Source organism: Schistocerca americana, unplaced genomic scaffold (assembly GCF_021461395.2).
Source record: "Schistocerca americana isolate TAMUIC-IGC-003095 unplaced genomic scaffold, iqSchAmer2.1 HiC_scaffold_420, whole genome shotgun sequence".
Classification (NCBI taxonomy): Eukaryota; Metazoa; Arthropoda; class Insecta; order Orthoptera; family Acrididae; genus Schistocerca; species Schistocerca americana.
The window spans coordinates 25140-46883 of NW_025726149.1; the positions used below are offsets into that span (position 1 = coordinate 25140).

At 53.7% G+C, this 21744-nt stretch overlaps 39 non-coding genes across 39 annotated transcripts; 8 read left to right on the forward strand and 31 right to left on the reverse strand.

The window, feature by feature from the left end:
* The first annotated feature begins 118 nt into the window (after positions 1–118).
* Trnag-ucc lies at positions 119–190 on the forward strand. Its single transcript has one exon. It is a non-coding gene; the product is annotated as a tRNA-Gly (tRNA).
* A 581-nt stretch (positions 191–771) lies between these two features.
* Trnai-aau lies at positions 772–845 on the reverse strand. Its single transcript has one exon. It is a non-coding gene; the product is annotated as a tRNA-Ile (tRNA).
* Positions 846–1043: 198 nt separating this feature from the next.
* On the reverse strand, positions 1044–1115 carry Trnae-uuc. The gene has a single exon. It is a non-coding gene; the product is annotated as a tRNA-Glu (tRNA).
* Positions 1116–1380: 265 nt separating this feature from the next.
* Trnam-cau lies at positions 1381–1453 on the reverse strand. The gene has a single exon. It is a non-coding gene; the product is annotated as a tRNA-Met (tRNA).
* Positions 1454–1746: 293 nt separating this feature from the next.
* On the reverse strand, positions 1747–1817 carry Trnag-gcc. The gene has a single exon. It is a non-coding gene; the product is annotated as a tRNA-Gly (tRNA).
* Positions 1818–2158: 341 nt separating this feature from the next.
* Positions 2159–2230, forward strand: Trnag-ucc. The gene has a single exon. It is a non-coding gene; the product is annotated as a tRNA-Gly (tRNA).
* A 581-nt stretch (positions 2231–2811) lies between these two features.
* Trnai-aau lies at positions 2812–2885 on the reverse strand. The gene has a single exon. It is a non-coding gene; the product is annotated as a tRNA-Ile (tRNA).
* Positions 2886–3083: 198 nt separating this feature from the next.
* Positions 3084–3155, reverse strand: Trnae-uuc. The gene has a single exon. It is a non-coding gene; the product is annotated as a tRNA-Glu (tRNA).
* Positions 3156–3420: 265 nt separating this feature from the next.
* On the reverse strand, positions 3421–3493 carry Trnam-cau. Its single transcript has one exon. It is a non-coding gene; the product is annotated as a tRNA-Met (tRNA).
* A 293-nt stretch (positions 3494–3786) lies between these two features.
* Positions 3787–3857, reverse strand: Trnag-gcc. The gene has a single exon. It is a non-coding gene; the product is annotated as a tRNA-Gly (tRNA).
* Positions 3858–4198: 341 nt separating this feature from the next.
* Trnag-ucc lies at positions 4199–4270 on the forward strand. Its single transcript has one exon. It is a non-coding gene; the product is annotated as a tRNA-Gly (tRNA).
* A 581-nt stretch (positions 4271–4851) lies between these two features.
* Trnai-aau lies at positions 4852–4925 on the reverse strand. The gene has a single exon. It is a non-coding gene; the product is annotated as a tRNA-Ile (tRNA).
* Positions 4926–5123: 198 nt separating this feature from the next.
* Positions 5124–5195, reverse strand: Trnae-uuc. The gene has a single exon. It is a non-coding gene; the product is annotated as a tRNA-Glu (tRNA).
* A 265-nt stretch (positions 5196–5460) lies between these two features.
* On the reverse strand, positions 5461–5533 carry Trnam-cau. The gene has a single exon. It is a non-coding gene; the product is annotated as a tRNA-Met (tRNA).
* Positions 5534–5826: 293 nt separating this feature from the next.
* Trnag-gcc lies at positions 5827–5897 on the reverse strand. The gene has a single exon. It is a non-coding gene; the product is annotated as a tRNA-Gly (tRNA).
* Positions 5898–6238: 341 nt separating this feature from the next.
* Positions 6239–6310, forward strand: Trnag-ucc. Its single transcript has one exon. It is a non-coding gene; the product is annotated as a tRNA-Gly (tRNA).
* Positions 6311–6903: 593 nt separating this feature from the next.
* On the reverse strand, positions 6904–6977 carry Trnai-aau. The gene has a single exon. It is a non-coding gene; the product is annotated as a tRNA-Ile (tRNA).
* Positions 6978–7175: 198 nt separating this feature from the next.
* Positions 7176–7247, reverse strand: Trnae-uuc. The gene has a single exon. It is a non-coding gene; the product is annotated as a tRNA-Glu (tRNA).
* A 305-nt stretch (positions 7248–7552) lies between these two features.
* On the reverse strand, positions 7553–7625 carry Trnam-cau. Its single transcript has one exon. It is a non-coding gene; the product is annotated as a tRNA-Met (tRNA).
* A 363-nt stretch (positions 7626–7988) lies between these two features.
* On the reverse strand, positions 7989–8059 carry Trnag-gcc. The gene has a single exon. It is a non-coding gene; the product is annotated as a tRNA-Gly (tRNA).
* A 325-nt stretch (positions 8060–8384) lies between these two features.
* Trnag-ucc lies at positions 8385–8456 on the forward strand. The gene has a single exon. It is a non-coding gene; the product is annotated as a tRNA-Gly (tRNA).
* Positions 8457–9049: 593 nt separating this feature from the next.
* Trnai-aau lies at positions 9050–9123 on the reverse strand. The gene has a single exon. It is a non-coding gene; the product is annotated as a tRNA-Ile (tRNA).
* A 198-nt stretch (positions 9124–9321) lies between these two features.
* Trnae-uuc lies at positions 9322–9393 on the reverse strand. Its single transcript has one exon. It is a non-coding gene; the product is annotated as a tRNA-Glu (tRNA).
* Positions 9394–9698: 305 nt separating this feature from the next.
* On the reverse strand, positions 9699–9771 carry Trnam-cau. Its single transcript has one exon. It is a non-coding gene; the product is annotated as a tRNA-Met (tRNA).
* Positions 9772–10134: 363 nt separating this feature from the next.
* On the reverse strand, positions 10135–10205 carry Trnag-gcc. The gene has a single exon. It is a non-coding gene; the product is annotated as a tRNA-Gly (tRNA).
* Positions 10206–10530: 325 nt separating this feature from the next.
* Positions 10531–10602, forward strand: Trnag-ucc. Its single transcript has one exon. It is a non-coding gene; the product is annotated as a tRNA-Gly (tRNA).
* Positions 10603–11195: 593 nt separating this feature from the next.
* Trnai-aau lies at positions 11196–11269 on the reverse strand. Its single transcript has one exon. It is a non-coding gene; the product is annotated as a tRNA-Ile (tRNA).
* A 198-nt stretch (positions 11270–11467) lies between these two features.
* On the reverse strand, positions 11468–11539 carry Trnae-uuc. Its single transcript has one exon. It is a non-coding gene; the product is annotated as a tRNA-Glu (tRNA).
* A 305-nt stretch (positions 11540–11844) lies between these two features.
* Trnam-cau lies at positions 11845–11917 on the reverse strand. The gene has a single exon. It is a non-coding gene; the product is annotated as a tRNA-Met (tRNA).
* A 363-nt stretch (positions 11918–12280) lies between these two features.
* Positions 12281–12351, reverse strand: Trnag-gcc. The gene has a single exon. It is a non-coding gene; the product is annotated as a tRNA-Gly (tRNA).
* A 325-nt stretch (positions 12352–12676) lies between these two features.
* On the forward strand, positions 12677–12748 carry Trnag-ucc. Its single transcript has one exon. It is a non-coding gene; the product is annotated as a tRNA-Gly (tRNA).
* A 593-nt stretch (positions 12749–13341) lies between these two features.
* Trnai-aau lies at positions 13342–13415 on the reverse strand. Its single transcript has one exon. It is a non-coding gene; the product is annotated as a tRNA-Ile (tRNA).
* A 198-nt stretch (positions 13416–13613) lies between these two features.
* On the reverse strand, positions 13614–13685 carry Trnae-uuc. The gene has a single exon. It is a non-coding gene; the product is annotated as a tRNA-Glu (tRNA).
* Positions 13686–13990: 305 nt separating this feature from the next.
* Positions 13991–14063, reverse strand: Trnam-cau. The gene has a single exon. It is a non-coding gene; the product is annotated as a tRNA-Met (tRNA).
* A 363-nt stretch (positions 14064–14426) lies between these two features.
* Trnag-gcc lies at positions 14427–14497 on the reverse strand. Its single transcript has one exon. It is a non-coding gene; the product is annotated as a tRNA-Gly (tRNA).
* A 325-nt stretch (positions 14498–14822) lies between these two features.
* On the forward strand, positions 14823–14894 carry Trnag-ucc. Its single transcript has one exon. It is a non-coding gene; the product is annotated as a tRNA-Gly (tRNA).
* A 593-nt stretch (positions 14895–15487) lies between these two features.
* Positions 15488–15561, reverse strand: Trnai-aau. The gene has a single exon. It is a non-coding gene; the product is annotated as a tRNA-Ile (tRNA).
* Positions 15562–15725: 164 nt separating this feature from the next.
* On the reverse strand, positions 15726–15797 carry Trnae-uuc. The gene has a single exon. It is a non-coding gene; the product is annotated as a tRNA-Glu (tRNA).
* Positions 15798–16102: 305 nt separating this feature from the next.
* On the reverse strand, positions 16103–16175 carry Trnam-cau. The gene has a single exon. It is a non-coding gene; the product is annotated as a tRNA-Met (tRNA).
* Positions 16176–21744: the final 5569 nt, after the last annotated feature.

A 21744-nucleotide genomic window follows, 5' to 3' on the forward strand; every position in this document is an offset into this window, starting at 1 on the left:
ATGCGTCTGGATGTGCTCCCCTAGCCTGCCTCGAAATGCGCCTGCCGGGTACGATCACCTTCGGCCGCTGCCGACAGGCGGGAAGCCGACTCAGCGCGGTGGCGGGGCGCTCGCTTGTGCGGTGGTGGTGTAATGGTCAGCATAGTTGCCTTCCAAGCAGTTGATCCGGGTTCGATTCCCGGCCACCGCAGCAGGCTTTTAATTTCGCCTATGAGTACTTTTGCCACGCGCTCTTAAACTATTGTTTTTTCGCCCTCTTACTCGCTGCATACCAGCCCTTAGTGTGTCTCGACTTGTCTCGACTTTGCTCAGCTGACGCGAGAGCTGACGCTCTCAAATCGGCCTATATCAAAACGACAAGCACGAGAAACGACTGAGAGAGGTAAGGAGAGGCGAGGCGATAGACACACAGCACGCCCCCTTCATTTCACGGTGGCGTCTCCCTGACCGAATCGGGCTGTAGCTCCGAAAACAATGGAGAAACAAAAATAGGAAGTAAAACTGCCAATAGTGCCCTGTGTTCCCATGCGCTCACCCGCCCAAGTACTGACAAGGGCCAAAGTTGTTACGCATCGGCAATCGGACATTTTCTTTCATTTTCTCTAACCAGTGTATTCAAGATATTATGGCCATTGCCGAGCGAATGCTGTAGTGCTTCCCCGCGAGTCGGGTTCGGATCCTCTGTCAACTTCCACGCAGGGTGATGATCATTTGGTCATCACACTCGCCAGCTGAAATCGGCGCTGCCTTTTCGCAGTAGTACAAGAGTAGTGGCCCGTGGGGGGATCGAACCCACGACCTTCGCGTTATTAGCACGACGCTCTAACCAACTGAGCTAACGGGCCTCGGCAGATGCAGTTGCTCAGCCCTACGCTGGAATCAGCTGGCATGAAGCCATACACCATTCCTACGGTCGTCGTGTGTCTGCTTCCCTAGTCTATATTCTGCTGACGGTCACGAAACAGTAGCTATATTGCGAGCAGGACGGGAAACGGCCGCTCGGACAGCTCAAACTTGTCACGATTCGTGTGGAAAAAATTCCGTTCCGGTACCGGGAATCGAACCCGGGCCTCCTGGGTGAAAGCCAGGTATCCTAGCCACTAGACCACACCGGATGCGGCCGTTTCATTCGCCCGTTCGTACGGTCGCTTGTCGCATTGTCGCTCTCTTTGCGAGCATCTTTGCACATACTGACTGGCAAGGCGCGCACCTCAAACGTCGCAGAGCAATGCTTTTGGCTTCATGCTCTGCTGGGAGAAGAGGAAAAGGGAAGCTGTATGTAAACATTTTCCCGCTGAAGCGTTGAAACGTTGTGGATAACAAACAAGAAATAAGTTGGAGCCCTAGCAACAGCACCACCATCAGTCACAGAAAATTAGATGCCCCGGGTGAGGATCGAACTCACGACCTTAAGATTATGAGACTTACGCGCTGCCTACTGCGCTACCGAGGCAGGCGATCGTTACACTTTCTGGAATCTTGGTAAGTACCGAATACAAGTGGTAGAGAGTCTGCACTCCCTGGCTCATTTTTTCTGTTGCTACACGTGCATTCACGGCGCGGCAGGCAACTTGCGATGCTAGGCCGACGCCAGTATGTACAATAGCACGCAGGAGTCCAAACGAGCAGTCGTCCGCGCTGCATGATTGGTTCTTTCCACACGGAATCCCGCGGTTCATTCTCATGGCTCACGCAGTTCGAGTGCGAAAGACACGCAGCACCCCTACCGGAGAAAAAACAAAATGATGCATCGGCCGGGAATCGAACCCGGGCCGCCCGCGTGGCAGGCGAGCATTCTACCACTGAACCACCGATGCTCGGGCCGGCGGTACCTTCACGCTGCTTCCCGAGCAGGTGTCTCAAGGGAAAGTGGGACTGCCGTCAAGCGCCGTAGCATTCTGTGGAGAAGATGCTGCAGACGCTGAATCCTGCACTGCGCTGCTTAAAGATGCCGCCAGAACGCGGTCCTCTGCGTACTCTTGCGTCGCCGGCGCCGACTCTTGCCAAAGGATGCGAAATGTGCGCGGATACGCTGTCCGAATGCGTCTGGATGTGCTCCCCTAGCCTGCCTCGAAATGCGCCTGCCGGGTACGATCACCTTCGGCCGCTGCCGACAGGCGGGAAGCCGACTCAGCGCGGTGGCGGGGCGCTCGCTTGTGCGGTGGTGGTGTAATGGTCAGCATAGTTGCCTTCCAAGCAGTTGATCCGGGTTCGATTCCCGGCCACCGCAGCAGGCTTTTAATTTCGCCTATGAGTACTTTTGCCACGCGCTCTTAAACTATTGTTTTTTCGCCCTCTTACTCGCTGCATACCAGCCCTTAGTGTGTCTCGACTTGTCTCGACTTTGCTCAGCTGACGCGAGAGCTGACGCTCTCAAATCGGCCTATATCAAAACGACAAGCACGAGAAACGACTGAGAGAGGTAAGGAGAGGCGAGGCGATAGACACACAGCACGCCCCCTTCATTTCACGGTGGCGTCTCCCTGACCGAATCGGGCTGTAGCTCCGAAAACAATGGAGAAACAAAAATAGGAAGTAAAACTGCCAATAGTGCCCTGTGTTCCCATGCGCTCACCCGCCCAAGTACTGACAAGGGCCAAAGTTGTTACGCATCGGCAATCGGACATTTTCTTTCATTTTCTCTAACCAGTGTATTCAAGATATTATGGCCATTGCCGAGCGAATGCTGTAGTGCTTCCCCGCGAGTCGGGTTCGGATCCTCTGTCAACTTCCACGCAGGGTGATGATCATTTGGTCATCACACTCGCCAGCTGAAATCGGCGCTGCCTTTTCGCAGTAGTACAAGAGTAGTGGCCCGTGGGGGGATCGAACCCACGACCTTCGCGTTATTAGCACGACGCTCTAACCAACTGAGCTAACAGGCCTCGGCAGATGCAGTTGCTCAGCCCTACGCTGGAATCAGCTGGCATGAAGCCATACACCATTCCTACGGTCGTCGTGTGTCTGCTTCCCTAGTCTATATTCTGCTGACGGTCACGAAACAGTAGCTATATTGCGAGCAGGACGGGAAACGGCCGCTCGGACAGCTCAAACTTGTCACGATTCGTGTGGAAAAAATTCCGTTCCGGTACCGGGAATCGAACCCGGGCCTCCTGGGTGAAAGCCAGGTATCCTAGCCACTAGACCACACCGGATGCGGCCGTTTCATTCGCCCGTTCGTACGGTCGCTTGTCGCATTGTCGCTCTCTTTGCGAGCATCTTTGCACATACTGACTGGCAAGGCGCGCACCTCAAACGTCGCAGAGCAATGCTTTTGGCTTCATGCTCTGCTGGGAGAAGAGGAAAAGGGAAGCTGTATGTAAACATTTTCCCGCTGAAGCGTTGAAACGTTGTGGATAACAAACAAGAAATAAGTTGGAGCCCTAGCAACAGCACCACCATCAGTCACAGAAAATTAGATGCCCCGGGTGAGGATCGAACTCACGACCTTAAGATTATGAGACTTACGCGCTGCCTACTGCGCTACCGAGGCAGGCGATCGTTACACTTTCTGGAATCTTGGTAAGTACCGAATACAAGTGGTAGAGAGTCTGCACTCCCTGGCTCATTTTTTCTGTTGCTACACGTGCATTCACGGCGCGGCAGGCAACTTGCGATGCTAGGCCGACGCCAGTATGTACAATAGCACGCAGGAGTCCAAACGAGCAGTCGTCCGCGCTGCATGATTGGTTCTTTCCACGCGGAATCCCGCGGTTCATTCTCATGGCTCACGCAGTTCGAGTGCGAAAGACACGCAGCACCCCTACCGGAGAAAAAACAAAATGATGCATCGGCCGGGAATCGAACCCGGGCCGCCCGCGTGGCAGGCGAGCATTCTACCACTGAACCACCGATGCTCGGGCCGGCGGTACCTTCACGCTGCTTCCCGAGCAGGTGTCTCAAGGGAAAGTGGGACTGCCGTCAAGCGCCGTAGCATTCTGTGGAGAAGATGCTGCAGACGCTGAATCCTGCACTGCGCTGCTTAAAGATGCCGCCAGAACGCGGTCCTCTGCGTACTCTTGCGTCGCCGGCGCCGACTCTTGCCAAAGGATGCGAAATGTGCGCGGATACGCTGTCCGAATGCGTCTGGATGTGCTCCCCTAGCCTGCCTCGAAATGCGCCTGCCGGGTACGATCACCTTCGGCCGCTGCCGACAGGCGGGAAGCCGACTCAGCGCGGTGGCGGGGCGCTCGCTTGTGCGGTGGTGGTGTAATGGTCAGCATAGTTGCCTTCCAAGCAGTTGATCCGGGTTCGATTCCCGGCCACCGCAGCAGGCTTTTAATTTCGCCTATGAGTACTTTTGCCACGCGCTCTTAAACTATTGTTTTTTCGCCCTCTTACTCGCTGCATACCAGCCCTTAGTGTGTCTCGACTTGTCTCGACTTTGCTCAGCTGACGCGAGAGCTGACGCTCTCAAATCGGCCTATATCAAAACGACAAGCACGAGAAACGACTGAGAGAGGTAAGGAGAGGCGAGGCGATGGACACACAGCACGCCCCCTTCATTTCACGGTGGCGTCTCCCTGACCGAATCGGGCTGTAGCTCCGAAAACAATGGAGAAACAAAAATAGGAAGTAAAACTGCCAATAGTGCCCTGTGTTCCCATGCGCTCACCCGCCCAAGTACTGACAAGGGCCAAAGTTGTTACGCATCGGCAATCGGACATTTTCTTTCATTTTCTCTAACCAGTGTATTCAAGATATTATGGCCATTGCCGAGCGAATGCTGTAGTGCTTCCCCGCGAGTCGGGTTCGGATCCTCTGTCAACTTCCACGCAGGGTGATGATCATTTGGTCATCACACTCGCCAGCTGAAATCGGCGCTGCCTTTTCGCAGTAGTACAAGAGTAGTGGCCCGTGGGGGGATCGAACCCACGACCTTCGCGTTATTAGCACGACGCTCTAACCAACTGAGCTAACGGGCCTCGGCAGATGCAGTTGCTCAGCCCTACGCTGGAATCAGCTGGCATGAAGCCATACACCATTCCTACGGTCGTCGTGTGTCTGCTTCCCTAGTCTATATTCTGCTGACGGTCACGAAACAGTAGCTATATTGCGAGCAGGACGGGAAACGGCCGCTCGGACAGCTCAAACTTGTCACGATTCGTGTGGAAAAAATTCCGTTCCGGTACCGGGAATCGAACCCGGGCCTCCTGGGTGAAAGCCAGGTATCCTAGCCACTAGACCACACCGGATGCGGCCGTTTCATTCGCCCGTTCGTACGGTCGCTTGTCGCATTGTCGCTCTCTTTGCGAGCATCTTTGCACATACTGACTGGCAAGGCGCGCACCTCAAACGTCGCAGAGCAATGCTTTTGGCTTCATGCTCTGCTGGGAGAAGAGGAAAAGGGAAGCTGTATGTAAACATTTTCCCGCTGAAGCGTTGAAACGTTGTGGATAACAAACAAGAAATAAGTTGGCGCCCTAGCAACAGCACCACCATCAGTCACAGAAAATTAGATGCCCCGGGTGAGGATCGAACTCACGACCTTAAGATTATGAGACTTACGCGCTGCCTACTGCGCTACCGAGGCAGGCGATCGTTACACTTTCTGGAATCTTGGTAAGTACCGAATACAAGTGGTAGAGAGTCTGCACTCCCTGGCTCATTTTTTCTGTTGCTACACGTGCATTCACGGCGCGGCAGGCAACTTGCGATGCTAGGCCGACGCCAGTATGTACAATAGCACGCAGGAGTCCAAACGAGCAGTCGTCCGCGCTGCATGATTGGTTCTTTCCACACGGAATCCCGCGGTTCATTCTCATGGCTCACGCAGTTCGAGTGCGAAAGACACGCAGCACCCCTACCGGAGAAAAAACAAAATGATGCATCGGCCGGGAATCGAACCCGGGCCGCCCGCGTGGCAGGCGAGCATTCTACCACTGAACCACCGATGCTCGGGCCGGCGGTACCTTCACGCTGCTTCCCGAGCAGGTGTCTCAAGGGAAAGTGGGACTGCCGTCAAGCGCCGTAGCATTCTGTGGAGAAGATGCTGCAGACGCTGAATCCTGCACTGCGCTGCTTAAAGATGCCGCCAGACCGCGGTCCTCTGCGTACTCTTGCGTCGCCGGCGCCGACTCTTGCCAAAGGATGCGAAATGTGCGCGGATACGCTGTCCGAATGCGTCTGGATGTGCTCCCCTAGCCTACCTCGAAATGCGCCTGCCAGGTACGATCACCTTCGGCCGCTGCCGACAGGCGGGAAGCCGACACAGCGCGGAGGCGGGGCGCTCGCTTGTGCGGTGGTGGTGTAATGGTCAGCATAGTTGCCTTCCAAGCAGTTGATCCGGGTTCGATTCCCGGCCACCGCAGCGGGCTTTTAATTTCGCCTATGAGTACTTTTGCCACGCGCTCTTAAATTATTGTTTTTCCGGCCTCCTACTCGCTGCATACCAGCCCTTAGTGTGTCTCGACTTGTCTCGACTTTGCTCAGCTGACGCGAGAGCTGACGCTCTCAAATCGGCCTATATCAAAACGACAAGCACGAGAAACGACTGAGAGAGGTAAGGAGAGGCGAGGCGATGGACACACAGCACGCCCCCTTCATTTCACGGTGGCGTCTCCCTGACCGAATCGGGCTGTAGCTCCGAAAACTAAGGAGAAGCAAAAATAGGAAGTAAAACTGCCAATAGTACCCTGTGTTCCCATGCGCTCACCCGCCCAAGTACTGACAGGGGCCAAAGTTGTTGCGCATCGGCAATCGGACATTTTCTTTCATTTTCTCTTTATCAGTTGAGAACCAGTGTATTCAAGATAGTACGGCCATTGCCGAGTGAATGCTGTAGCGCTTCCCGACGAGTCGGGTTCGGATCCTCTGTCAACTTCCACGCAGGGTGATGATCTTTTGGTCATCACACTCGCCAGCTGAAATCGGCGCTGCCTTTTCGTAGTAGTAAAAGAGCAGTGGCCCGTGGGGGGATCGAACCCACGACCTTCGCGTTATTAGCACGACGCTCTAACCAACTGAGCTAACGGGCCTCGGCAGATGCAGTTGCTCAGCCCTAAGCTGGAAACAGGTGGCATGAGGCCGTACACCATTTCTATGGTCGTCGTGCGTCTGCTTCCCTGGTCTATATTCTGCTGACGGTCACGAAACAGTAGCTATATTGCGAGCAGGACGGGAAACGGCCGCTCGGACAACTCAAACTTGTCACGACGCGCGTGGAAAAAATTCCGTTCCGGTACCGGGAATCGTACCCGGGCCTCCTGGGTGAAAGCCAGGTATCCTAGCCACTAGACCACACCGGATGTGGCCGTTTCCTTCGACCGTTCGTACGGTCGCTTGTCGCATTTCGTGTCGAGTGCCGCGTCGGCGACCTTCTCTCTTTGCGAGCACCTTTGCACATACTGACTGGCAAGGCGCGCACCTCAAACGCCGCAGAGCAATGCTTTTGGCTTCATGCTCTGCTGGGAGAAGAGGAAAAGGGAAGCTGTAAGTAGCAATAACAGGAAGTAAACATTTTCCCGCTGAAGCGTTGAAACGTTGTGGATAACAAACAAAAAATACGTTGGTGCCCTAGCAACAGCACCACCATCGGTCACAGAAAATCAAATGCCCCGGGTGAGGATCGAACTCACGACCTTAAGATTATGAGACTTACGCGCTGCCTACTGCGCTACCGAGGCACGGGTGCACAACTGGTCCTGGAAACTGGGTAAATACCGTACCCAACATTACTTCCTGGATAACGTGTTCTGTTGCTACACGTGCACTGCCGGCCCAGTTGATTGCGGTGTTGCTGCAGCTGTTGCAACGATAGGCAGCACTCCTTGTCGTTAAAGTTCAGTGCCTCGGAGGCACCTGGACACAGCAACTTGTGAGGCCAAGCCGACGCTAGTCTGCAGAACATCATGCGAGCGTCCTAGTGGGGACCGGCGAGTGCTGCGTTCTCGGTTCTTCTCAAGGGAATCCAGCTATATATTCTTGCGGATCGTGCATCTCAAGCGCGCAAGCCACACGGCAGCATTATCGCGGGAAAAGCAATAAGATGCATCGGCCGGGAATCGAACCCGGGCCGCCCGCGTGGCAGGCGAGCATTCTACCACTGAACCACCGATGCTTGGGCCAGCGGTAACTTTACGCTGCTTCCCGAGCAGATGTCTCAAGGGAAAGTGGGACTGCCGTCAAGCGCCGTAGCATTCTGTGGAGAAGATGCTGCAGACGCTGAATCCTGCACTGCACTGCTTAAAAATGCCGCCAGAACGCGGTCCTCGCCGGCGCCGACTCTTGCCAAAGGATGCGAAATGTGCGCGGATACGCTGTCCGAATGCGTCTGGATGTGCTCCCCTAGCCTACCTCGAAATGCGCCTGCCAGGTACGATCACCTTCGGCCGCTGCCGACAGGCGGGAAGCCGACACAGCGCGGAGGCGGTGCGCTCGCTTGTGCGGTGGTGGTGTAATGGTCAGCATAGTTGCCTTCCAAGCAGTTGATCCGGGTTCGATTCCCGGCCACCGCAGCAGGCTTTTAATTTCGCGTATGAGTACTTTTGCCACGCGCTCTTAAATTATTGTTTTTCCGGCCTCCTACTCGCTGCATACCAGCCCTTAGTGTGTCTCGACTTGTCTCGACTTTGCTCAGCTGACGCGAGAGCTGACGCTCTCAAATCGGCCTATATCAAAACGACAAGCACGAGAAACGACTGAGAGAGGTAAGGAGAGGCGAGGCGATGGACACACAGCACGCCCCCTTCATTTCACGGTGGCGTCTCCCTGACCGAATCGGGCTGTAGCTCCGAAAACTAAGGAGAAGCAAAAATAGGAAGTAAAACTGCCAATAGTACCCTGTGTTCCCATGCGCTCACCCGCCCAAGTACTGACAGGGGCCAAAGTTGTTGCGCATCGGCAATCGGACATTTTCTTTCATTTTCTCTTTATCAGTTGAGAACCAGTGTATTCAAGATAGTACGGCCATTGCCGAGTGAATGCTGTAGCGCTTCCCGACGAGTCGGGTTCGGATCCTCTGTCAACTTCCACGCAGGGTGATGATCTTTTGGTCATCACACTCGCCAGCTGAAATCGGCGCTGCCTTTTCGTAGTAGTAAAAGAGCAGTGGCCCGTGGGGGGATCGAACCCACGACCTTCGCGTTATTAGCACGACGCTCTAACCAACTGAGCTAACGGGCCTCGGCAGATGCAGTTGCTCAGCCCTAAGCTGGAAACAGGTGGCATGAGGCCGTACACCATTTCTATGGTCGTCGTGCGTCTGCTTCCCTGGTCTATATTCTGCTGACGGTCACGAAACAGTAGCTATATTGCGAGCAGGACGGGAAACGGCCGCTCGGACAACTCAAACTTGTCACGACGCGCGTGGAAAAAATTCCGTTCCGGTACCGGGAATCGTACCCGGGCCTCCTGGGTGAAAGCCAGGTATCCTAGCCACTAGACCACACCGGATGTGGCCGTTTCCTTCGACCGTTCGTACGGTCGCTTGTCGCATTTCGTGTCGAGTGCCGCGTCGGCGACCTTCTCTCTTTGCGAGCACCTTTGCACATACTGACTGGCAAGGCGCGCACCTCAAACGCCGCAGAGCAATGCTTTTGGCTTCATGCTCTGCTGGGAGAAGAGGAAAAGGGAAGCTGTAAGTAGCAATAACAGGAAGTAAACATTTTCCCGCTGAAGCGTTGAAACGTTGTGGATAACAAACAAAAAATACGTTGGTGCCCTAGCAACAGCACCACCATCGGTCACAGAAAATCAAATGCCCCGGGTGAGGATCGAACTCACGACCTTAAGATTATGAGACTTACGCGCTGCCTACTGCGCTACCGAGGCACGGGTGCACAACTGGTCCTGGAAACTGGGTAAATACCGTACCCAACATTACTTCCTGGATAACGTGTTCTGTTGCTACACGTGCACTGCCGGCCCAGTTGATTGCGGTGTTGCTGCAGCTGTTGCAACGATAGGCAGCACTCCTTGTCGTTAAAGTTCAGTGCCTCGGAGGCACCTGGACACAGCAACTTGTGAGGCCAAGCCGACGCTAGTCTGCAGAACATCATGCGAGCGTCCTAGTGGGGACCGGCGAGTGCTGCGTTCTCGGTTCTTCTCAAGGGAATCCAGCTATATATTCTTGCGGATCGTGCATCTCAAGCGCGCAAGCCACACGGCAGCATTATCGCGGGAAAAGCAATAAGATGCATCGGCCGGGAATCGAACCCGGGCCGCCCGCGTGGCAGGCGAGCATTCTACCACTGAACCACCGATGCTTGGGCCAGCGGTAACTTTACGCTGCTTCCCGAGCAGATGTCTCAAGGGAAAGTGGGACTGCCGTCAAGCGCCGTAGCATTCTGTGGAGAAGATGCTGCAGACGCTGAATCCTGCACTGCACTGCTTAAAAATGCCGCCAGAACGCGGTCCTCGCCGGCGCCGACTCTTGCCAAAGGATGCGAAATGTGCGCGGATACGCTGTCCGAATGCGTCTGGATGTGCTCCCCTAGCCTACCTCGAAATGCGCCTGCCAGGTACGATCACCTTCGGCCGCTGCCGACAGGCGGGAAGCCGACACAGCGCGGAGGCGGGGCGCTCGCTTGTGCGGTGGTGGTGTAATGGTCAGCATAGTTGCCTTCCAAGCAGTTGATCCGGGTTCGATTCCCGGCCACCGCAGCGGGCTTTTAATTTCGCCTATGAGTACTTTTGCCACGCGCTCTTAAATTATTGTTTTTCCGGCCTCCTACTCGCTGCATACCAGCCCTTAGTGTGTCTCGACTTGTCTCGACTTTGCTCAGCTGACGCGAGAGCTGACGCTCTCAAATCGGCCTATATCAAAACGACAAGCACGAGAAACGACTGAGAGAGGTAAGGAGAGGCGAGGCGATGGACACACAGCACGCCCCCTTCATTTCACGGTGGCGTCTCCCTGACCGAATCGGGCTGTAGCTCCGAAAACTAAGGAGAAGCAAAAATAGGAAGTAAAACTGCCAATAGTACCCTGTGTTCCCATGCGCTCACCCGCCCAAGTACTGACAGGGGCCAAAGTTGTTGCGCATCGGCAATCGGACATTTTCTTTCATTTTCTCTTTATCAGTTGAGAACCAGTGTATTCAAGATAGTACGGCCATTGCCGAGTGAATGCTGTAGCGCTTCCCGACGAGTCGGGTTCGGATCCTCTGTCAACTTCCACGCAGGGTGATGATCTTTTGGTCATCACACTCGCCAGCTGAAATCGGCGCTGCCTTTTCGTAGTAGTAAAAGAGCAGTGGCCCGTGGGGGGATCGAACCCACGACCTTCGCGTTATTAGCACGACGCTCTAACCAACTGAGCTAACGGGCCTCGGCAGATGCAGTTGCTCAGCCCTAAGCTGGAAACAGGTGGCATGAGGCCGTACACCATTTCTATGGTCGTCGTGCGTCTGCTTCCCTGGTCTATATTCTGCTGACGGTCACGAAACAGTAGCTATATTGCGAGCAGGACGGGAAACGGCCGCTCGGACAACTCAAACTTGTCACGACGCGCGTGGAAAAAATTCCGTTCCGGTACCGGGAATCGTACCCGGGCCTCCTGGGTGAAAGCCAGGTATCCTAGCCACTAGACCACACCGGATGTGGCCGTTTCCTTCGACCGTTCGTACGGTCGCTTGTCGCATTTCGTGTCGAGTGCCGCGTCGGCGACCTTCTCTCTTTGCGAGCACCTTTGCACATACTGACTGGCAAGGCGCGCACCTCAAACGCCGCAGAGCAATGCTTTTGGCTTCATGCTCTGCTGGGAGAAGAGGAAAAGGGAAGCTGTAAGTAGCAATAACAGGAAGTAAACATTTTCCCGCTGAAGCGTTGAAACGTTGTGGATAACAAACAAAAAATACGTTGGTGCCCTAGCAACAGCACCACCATCGGTCACAGAAAATCAAATGCCCCGGGTGAGGATCGAACTCACGACCTTAAGATTATGAGACTTACGCGCTGCCTACTGCGCTACCGAGGCACGGGTGCACAACTGGTCCTGGAAACTGGGTAAATACCGTACCCAACATTACTTCCTGGATAACGTGTTCTGTTGCTACACGTGCACTGCCGGCCCAGTTGATTGCGGTGTTGCTGCAGCTGTTGCAACGATAGGCAGCACTCCTTGTCGTTAAAGTTCAGTGCCTCGGAGGCACCTGGACACAGCAACTTGTGAGGCCAAGCCGACGCTAGTCTGCAGAACATCATGCGAGCGTCCTAGTGGGGACCGGCGAGTGCTGCGTTCTCGGTTCTTCTCAAGGGAATCCAGCTATATATTCTTGCGGATCGTGCATCTCAAGCGCGCAAGCCACACGGCAGCATTATCGCGGGAAAAGCAATAAGATGCATCGGCCGGGAATCGAACCCGGGCCGCCCGCGTGGCAGGCGAGCATTCTACCACTGAACCACCGATGCTTGGGCCAGCGGTAACTTTACGCTGCTTCCCGAGCAGATGTCTCAAGGGAAAGTGGGACTGCCGTCAAGCGCCGTAGCATTCTGTGGAGAAGATGCTGCAGACGCTGAATCCTGCACTGCACTGCTTAAAAATGCCGCCAGAACGCGGTCCTCGCCGGCGCCGACTCTTGCCAAAGGATGCGAAATGTGCGCGGATACGCTGTCCGAATGCGTCTGGATGTGCTCCCCTAGCCTACCTCGAAATGCGCCTGCCAGGTACGATCACCTTCGGCCGCTGCCGACAGGCGGGAAGCCGACACAGCGCGGAGGCGGTGCGCTCGCTTGTGCGGTGGTGGTGTAATGGTCAGCATAGTTGCCTTCCAAGCAGTTGATCCGGGTTCGATTCCCGGCCACCGCAGCAGGCTTTTAATTTCGCGTATGAGTACTTTTGCCACGCGCTCTTAAATTATTGTTTTTCCGGCCTCCTACTCGCTGCATACCAGCCCTTAGTGTGTCTCGACTTGTCTCGACTTTGCTCAGCTGACGCGAGAGCTGACGCTCTCAAATCGGCCTATATCAAAACGACAAGCACGAGAAACGACTGAGAGAGGTAAGGAGAGGCGAGGCGATGGACACACAGCACGCCCCCTTCATTTCACGGTGGCGTCTCCCTGACCGAATCGGGCTGTAGCTCCGAAAACTAAGGAGAAGCAAAAATAGGAAGTAAAACTGCCAATAGTACCCTGTGTTCCCATGCGCTCACCCGCCCAAGTACTGACAGGGGCCAAAGTTGTTGCGCATCGGCAATCGGACATTTTCTTTCATTTTCTCTTTATCAGTTGAGAACCAGTGTATTCAAGATAGTACGGCCATTGCCGAGTGAATGCTGTAGCGCTTCCCGACGAGTCGGGTTCGGATCCTCTGTCAACTTCCACGCAGGGTGATGATCTTTTGGTCATCACACTCGCCAGCTGAAATCGGCGCTGCCTTTTCGTAGTAGTAAAAGAGCAGTGGCCCGTGGGGGGATCGAACCCACGACCTTCGCGTTATTAGCACGACGCTCTAACCAACTGAGCTAACGGGCCTCGGCAGATGCAGTTGCTCAGCCCTAAGCTGGAAACAGGTGGCATGAGGCCGTACACCATTTCTATGGTCGTCGTGCGTCTGCTTCCCTGGTCTATATTCTGCTGACGGTCACGAAACAGTAGCTATATTGCGAGCAGGACGGGAAACGGCCGCTCGGACAACTCAAACTTGTCACGACGCGCGTGGAAAAAATTCCGTTCCGGTACCGGGAATCGTACCCGGGCCTCCTGGGTGAAAGCCAGGTATCCTAGCCACTAGACCACACCGGATGTGGCCGTTTCCTTCGACCGTTCGTACGGTCGCTTGTCGCATTTCGTGTCGAGTGCCGCGTCGGCGACCTTCTCTCTTTGCGAGCACCTTTGCACATACTGACTGGCAAGGCGCGCACCTCAAACGCCGCAGAGCAATGCTTTTGGCTTCATGCTCTGCTGGGAGAAGAGGAAAAGGGAAGCTGTAAGTAGCAATAACAGGAAGTAAACATTTTCCCGCTGAAGCGTTGAAACGTTGTGGATAACAAACAAAAAATACGTTGGTGCCCTAGCAACAGCACCACCATCGGTCACAGAAAATCAAATGCCCCGGGTGAGGATCGAACTCACGACCTTAAGATTATGAGACTTACGCGCTGCCTACTGCGCTACCGAGGCACGGGTGCACAACTGGTCCTGGAAACTGGGTAAATACCGTACCCAACATTACTTCCTGGATAACGTGTTCTGTTGCTACACGTGCACTGCCGGCCCAGTTGATTGCGGTGTTGCTGCAGCTGTTGCAACGATAGGCAGCACTCCTTGTCGTTAAAGTTCAGTGCCTCGGAGGCACCTGGACACAGCAACTTGTGAGGCCAAGCCGACGCTAGTCTGCAGAACATCATGCGAGCGTCCTAGTGGGGACCGGCGAGTGCTGCGTTCTCGGTTCTTCTCAAGGGAATCCAGCTATATATTCTTGCGGATCGTGCATCTCAAGCGCGCAAGCCACACGGCAGCATTATCGCGGGAAAAGCAATAAGATGCATCGGCCGGGAATCGAACCCGGGCCGCCCGCGTGGCAGGCGAGCATTCTACCACTGAACCACCGATGCTTGGGCCAGCGGTAACTTTACGCTGCTTCCCGAGCAGATGTCTCAAGGGAAAGTGGGACTGCCGTCAAGCGCCGTAGCATTCTGTGGAGAAGATGCTGCAGACGCTGAATCCTGCACTGCACTGCTTAAAAATGCCGCCAGAACGCGGTCCTCGCCGGCGCCGACTCTTGCCAAAGGATGCGAAATGTGCGCGGATACGCTGTCCGAATGCGTCTGGATGTGCTCCCCTAGCCTACCTCGAAATGCGCCTGCCAGGTACGATCACCTTCGGCCGCTGCCGACAGGCGGGAAGCCGACACAGCGCGGAGGCGGGGCGCTCGCTTGTGCGGTGGTGGTGTAATGGTCAGCATAGTTGCCTTCCAAGCAGTTGATCCGGGTTCGATTCCCGGCCACCGCAGCAGGCTTTTAATTTCGCCTATGAGTACTTTTGCCACGCGCTCTTAAATTATTGTTTTTCCGGCCTCCTACTCGCTGCATACCAGCCCTTAGTGTGTCTCGACTTGTCTCGACTTTGCTCAGCTGACGCGAGAGCTGACGCTCTCAAATCGGCCTATATCAAAACGACAAGCACGAGAAACGACTGAGAGAGGTAAGGAGAGGCGAGGCGATGGACACACAGCACGCCCCCTTCATTTCACGGTGGCGTCTCCCTGACCGAATCGGGCTGTAGCTCCGAAAACTAAGGAGAAGCAAAAATAGGAAGTAAAACTGCCAATAGTACCCTGTGTTCCCATGCGCTCACCCGCCCAAGTACTGACAGGGGCCAAAGTTGTTGCGCATCGGCAATCGGACATTTTCTTTCATTTTCTCTTTATCAATTGAGAACCAGTGTATTCAAGATAGTACGGCCATTGCCGAGTGAATGCTGTAGCGCTTCCCGAAGAGTCGGGTTCGGATCCTCTGTCAACTTCCACGCAGGGTGATGATCTTTTGGTCATCACACTCGCCAGCTGAAATCGGCGCTGCCTTTTCGTAGTAGTAAAAGAGCAGTGGCCCGTGGGGGGATCGAACCCACGACCTTCGCGTTATTAGCACGACGCTCTAACCAACTGAGCTAACGGGCCTCGGCAGATGCAGTTGCTCAGCCCTAAGCTGGAAACAGGTGGCATGAGGCCGTACACCATTTCTATGGTCGTCGTGCGTCTGCTTCCCTGCTCTATATTCTGCTGACGGGAAACGGCCGCTCGGACAGCTCAAACTAGTCACGTCGCGTGTGGAAAAAATTCCGTTCCGGTACCGGGAATCTGACCCGGGCCTCCTGGGTGAAAGCCAGGTATCCTAGCCACTAGACCACACCGGATGTGGCCGTTTCGATCGACCGTTCGTACGGTCGCTTGTCGCATTTCGTGTCGAGTGCCGCGTCGGCGCCCTTCTCTCTTTGCGAGCACCTTTGCACATACTGACTGGCAAGGCGCGCACCTCAAACGCCGCAGAGCAATGCTTTTGGCTTCATGCTCTGCTGGGAGAAGAGGAATAGGGAAGCTGTAAGTAGCAATAACAGGAAGTAAACATTTTCCCGCTGAAGCGTTGAAACGTTGTGGATAACAAACAAGAAATACGTTGGTGCCCTAGCAACAGCACCACCATCGGTCACAGAAAATCAAATGCCCCGGGTGAGGATCGAACTCACGACCTTAAGATTATGAGACTTACGCGCTGCCTACTGCGCTACCGAGGCACGGGTGCACCACTGGTCCTGGAAACTGGGTAAATACCGTACCCAACATTACTTCCTGGATAACGTGTTCTGTTGCTACACGTGCACTGCCGGCCCAGTTGATTGCGGTGTTGCTGCAGCTGTTGCAACGATAGGCAGCACTCCTTGTCGTTAAAGTTCAGTGCCTCGGAGGCACCTGGACACAGCAACTTGTGAGGCCAAGCCGACGCTAGTCTGCAGAACATCATGCGAGCGTCCTAGTGGGGACCGGCGAGTGCTGCGTTCTCGGTTCTTCTCAAGGGAATCCAGCTATATATTCTTGCGGATCGTGCATCTCAAGCGCGCAAGCCACACGGCAGCATTATCGCGGGAAAAGCAAAAAGATGCATCGGCCGGGAATCGAACCCGGGCCACCCGCGTGGCAGGCGAGCATTCTACCACTTTTTTTTTTTTTTTTTTTTATTTTTTTTTTGTTTTTTTTTTTTTTTTTTTTTCTTTTAAGGGCCTCCCAACTCCCCTTATAGCCCTCCTTACTCTCACCAAAATATGCCTTCTTCGGCGAGCTTCATCGCTATATTTGCTGGACTGTCGAACTTCGTGGAACAGAGGAATAACTTAAAACAAAATCATCTTCCGCTCAGATGGCGTGGTGTCTTCTTCCACAGAAAAATGAGGAACTAAGAGTAATTTTATTGCGGAATTCGTGGACGGTCTTCTTTCCTCCGCTGGTTCAACTCTTCTGCGCGTAGTTCAACTAAAATCATATTCCGCTTAAAAGGAAAGTATTCTCCCTCCTGACTAACGTCAGTCACTCCGATGTAGCAGAGAGTTGTTACAAAACAGGTGTCAACGCAGCACAACAGCACAACATGAGAGTTTATGTCGATGTGTGCATCACACGAAAGAAACAGAAATCACAGGAAAGTAATAAAATGAAATCACGACAGTCCGGGAACAGAAATTAAGAGACTGTATCTTCTAAAATACCCATGAAGTCCTGTAAACAAAATAAAATTCCTCAAAATTAAAAGGACACTCCTCTCTTGGAGATAAAACCAGAACGACCCGTAGTGAGGTTGTGGCACAAGTCACCAACCATAACACAACTAAAACAAATAAAGAAGGAAAAAGAAAGTAAAGGTGGAACGCGTCAGCTCAGTAAATCTCAGTTCAAGGTGTTTGCCGCAGTTCCATTTCATAGCCGTAATCCAAGGCCGCCTTCAAAAAATTCGCAAACAGTTCGCGAAATTGAACGCAATCCTTCAGTGTCATATACTGGGCCCACAAATAATCCAGGTAAATCACAGTATCAGTGACGGCCATATCGATAAGGGCATAAATCGTATGCCCTAAGATCCAGACAGTGGCGTTATTTTTCGTCCGCGGGAAAGCTTTGAAGCTAGGCACTATCACACGACGAACAGTCACAAGGTGAGGAGGCGTTCTATTAATGTGGGCGACCATTCGTTGACACAGCCGCCATACCGTCGACACCGATGCACACTCAAAACGATGTTCCCTTGTGTCCACAGCACCACATCTACCACAGTTGGCAGAGGGAAGGAGATGAATGTCGGCAAGCCGCTGGTTCGTCGCTAGGGTGTTGTTGACGATCTTAAACCAGAGCGCACTCACATCCGACGGCAACACCGGGTTGTTGATGTTTGCCCACACGTTCACCCATTCCACTGTGGGGTTGCGGAACACCAGTTTATGACGCGGAGGTTGTCCAGTCAGGGCAACGTAGAGTCCGCGGGCGGTCCTGTGTCTGTCGGTAGCCGTTGACAGAGCGTAGCTCCTCGTTAAAAAGTACTCCCGTATGTAGGACATCTTATACGGGATGGACGCGAGAGAGACGGGCGCCGCTTCAGAGTGTGGGCGGTAGAGCTCCAGGAGTGCCGCGGTGGTTCCTGCCGGGTTGTCGGACTGCAGGGTGGCTGTCCGGTGGACGAGCAGCGCGCCGCATTTGCGTGGAACGTCGGTGAAACCGAGGCCGCCCAGCTGCCTGTCGATGACACAGGTCGAAGCATTGACTTTAAAAATTTCATGCCGCCACAGGAGCCAGTAGACCGCCTGCGAAATCGCCCTCCCGATCGGCTTCGGAACACTAAGCAGTTGGGCGATGTACCACGCGTTCGATAAGATGAATGTGTTAATGACAGCCACACGTTGATGTAAGTTGAGTCGGCGACCTGAGTGGCTGCGACATAGGGCCTTCACAGTGCCAAGAATTCGCCTCCAGTTTAAAACTTGCATTTTTTGTGGGCACGCTACAATGTCGAGTCCTAAAATTTTGTGGGCGCGCACAACACGGAACCAGTCCCGTTCAGCAGACAGTCCCCGCCGACCCAGTGGTACCAATACAGTTTTCCGCGTATTCAGAACGGCGCCAGAGGCACGTTCGTACAGTATCAGAACATCGCGAACTCTGTCCAAGTCATCTGCCCGCCCCATGAAAAGTCCCACGTCGTCAGCATAGGCAGCACATTTGAGAGAGACGTGACAGACCTGGACACCTTCAATGATTCGACCGACTGCGCGCAAAAACGGGTCGAGCGCAATGACAAATAGGAGCATTGATAAAGGACAGCCCTGTCTGACGGATCTTGCAATAGGAATGGGCGGCGACTGCCAACCATTGACGACAATTACTGACGTCGCCGATGTTAAAAGATTCCGTATAGCATCGAGAAAGTGGCCGCCGAACCCCAGTTTTGTCATGACGGACAGAAGATAATCGTGCCCGATACGGTCGAATGCATTGGCAAAATCGATGGAGAGAATGCCAGCGGACAGGTCATTAATGGCTGCGTACGCGACCACGTCTCGGTATGAAGCCGCAGCGTGAAAAATGCTACGGCGTTGCACACCACACGACTGAAAGGGACTGATTATCTTGTCCATGACCACATTGAGTTTCGTTGCGAGGCATCGTGCCGCCAGTTTATAGTCTGCATTTAAAAGTGTGATAGGGCGTAATGCCTCAACACGGCATGCTGTCGGTGTCTTCGGAATTAATACAATACGCCCTTCAACGAACTTCGAAGGGACAGCAGCACCACGAACAATTTCATTTATCATGATCGTCAATGTCTCACCGAAAATATCCCAATAAGCCAGGTAAAATTCGATGGGAAGGCCATCTGGACCTGGAGACTTCCCTCGACGACACGAACGTAACACGTCTTTCGCATCGTCCCGTGACAACATCTCATCCAGTGACTGACGGTCAGATTCGGAGATGACAGTATCCAATTCATCTAACAGAAAGGAACGGGCGACATCATCGGCAGCTGTCCGTCCGAACAATCTCTTAAAGTGGTCGGTGACGTGGGGAACGATCTCATGCTTCGCCGTGAGACGAGCACCAGTGTCCGTGATGAGGGTGGTAATGTCTTTCCTCCGCGCCAACCGTTTCTCGCGTGCCAAGTGGTAAAGCGTTGGCACTTCGTCAATGGTCTCACACTGCGGTCGGCTCCTGATCAGAACACCTTGTGCCTTGTGGAGGTGATGCTGGAGTATCTTGCTTTTAATTCTATTCAAACGTGCGCGTAAGTTTTGATCTGGCGCCACGGGTGCATCAAGCGCATCTTGGAGGCACTGTTGATAAAAGGCAATGGTGCGCCTCTCCCAAAATGACGCCTCCCTTGCATACCGCATCGCAACACTGCGTAACTGCGGTTTGGCTAAGTCGACCCACCATTGTAAGACTGAGGCATAACTTCCCCGTTTTTCAGAACAGAACTGCCACACGTTCTGAATCTCGCAACGTAAACCGGCGTCAGAGAGATGACGGGTATTGAGTTTCCAAACACGGGAAGGTGGCGCCTGCCTATTTGCCAGTAATTGCACGTCACACACAACACCGCAGTGATCGCTAAAAGCGACGGGATGTACCGCAACCCTCTGAAGATAGGTTTGAAGCGGCCGCGACACATAAATGCGATCAATTCTGCTGGCACCGTTCGCATAAAAATGTGTGTATTGCGTCGTGGCAGGATGAAAATGACGCCAAACATCGATCAAGTCATTTGTCACAATTAGTTGGGAAAGTTCCGGGCACATGGTAGCCGTGGGAAATTGATCGGCTGCGGCAGTAACACAGTTAAAATCGCCGCCAACTACTACATTGCGGGTCGACGCAAAGAACGGAACCACATCTTGATTAAAGAAAACGGAACGTGCACGTTTATGATCAGTGCCACTCGGCGCGTATATATTAATAAATGTGACATCCTGGATCGTACACGTAAGTAAGCGGCCATTCGGTAAAAATTGAACGTTAGTTGGTTGCAATACAGTTTTATAAAGAACAGCGGTGCCACAAGTACCTTCAACGTTAATGTTATAGATGACATCATAACCAGGGACGTTATTGAGGCGCTTAACAGTAACTTCTTGGAGCAATGCAACGTCATAGCCGCCCAAAGTTAAAAAGTCTATAAAACTTGCTATTTTATGCGCAGCTATGATGCGATTTACATTGAGTGATAAAACTGAGAAGATCTTTAGATGTTGACGAGCGGCGGCCATTTAAAACACAGACACTCAAGTATTAGCAAGAAAAATGAGAAACGGAAGACGCAGATGCAGCGTCTTAAGCACACCAATAAAACTGTCAAGAAGCACTGCAACCCATTACGTAACTCGTGGACAATACTGTGCAGAAAATTACTGTCAGCGTGCAGGAACAGCGGAACATAACGTCGCAGGTAAACGGGGCACGAATTACAGCAGGTCCGCCGAAAGCCGCTAATGGGATCCAGGGTCGTCCTCCTCCTGCTTCCACCAGGGCGTCTCCGTTGGTCGGTCGGTCGGTTGGGCGCGACCACCAGCGGTGTCTGTGTACGTGGCCTCGTCCGCCTGTGTTGTTGCTGTACTGGCGGCCGACGTCGCCGAATGCCTGCGCGTGCGCTGCGGCAGCTGCTCGCTACTTTGCTCGCTTTTGCGCTTCGCAGCATGCGCACCCTGTTCGCGTGCCGTATTTAAGAACACCTTGAGATGTGCAGTTTGTTCCCTTATACGCTCCTGGCGCGCAGAGCTGTCAGAAGCAGGGGGGCACGATGTCTGAACTTCACTCTCACTGCCACTCTCTGAGACAGGGGTGCACGGTAAATCATCTGACTGCTGACTCCTAGTACCCTTATTTTTATTTTTCTTTGTACGCCCTTTCCTCGGTGCCAGGGGAACCTCTTCAGGCGGCGGAGGCGGTGGTAAGGAGGTGTCCATCTCTTCCGAAATAGCAACTGGTGCATGATCCGAAACATCTGGGACCTCCCTAGCAACTGAATCCGATTCTACCACAGCCGAGGACAAAATGGGAGCGTCCTCCATTCGATCCTGTGGCGCGTCGACAGTAACATTCACCTCACTTGGTACATCCTCAGCACGAATAGGGTCGGCAGGGCATGGTTGTGATACAGTGCCCGCTACTATTTCACTCAGTAGTGGCACAAAGTGGCCACCAGTAGCCGCAACATCACTACGTGGGAGCTGCACGGGTCGTCTACGGGGACAATCAACACGTAAATGCTCAGTGGAATGACAAATTGAGCATGTGGGTGGCTGGCCGATATAAGTCACTTGAGCC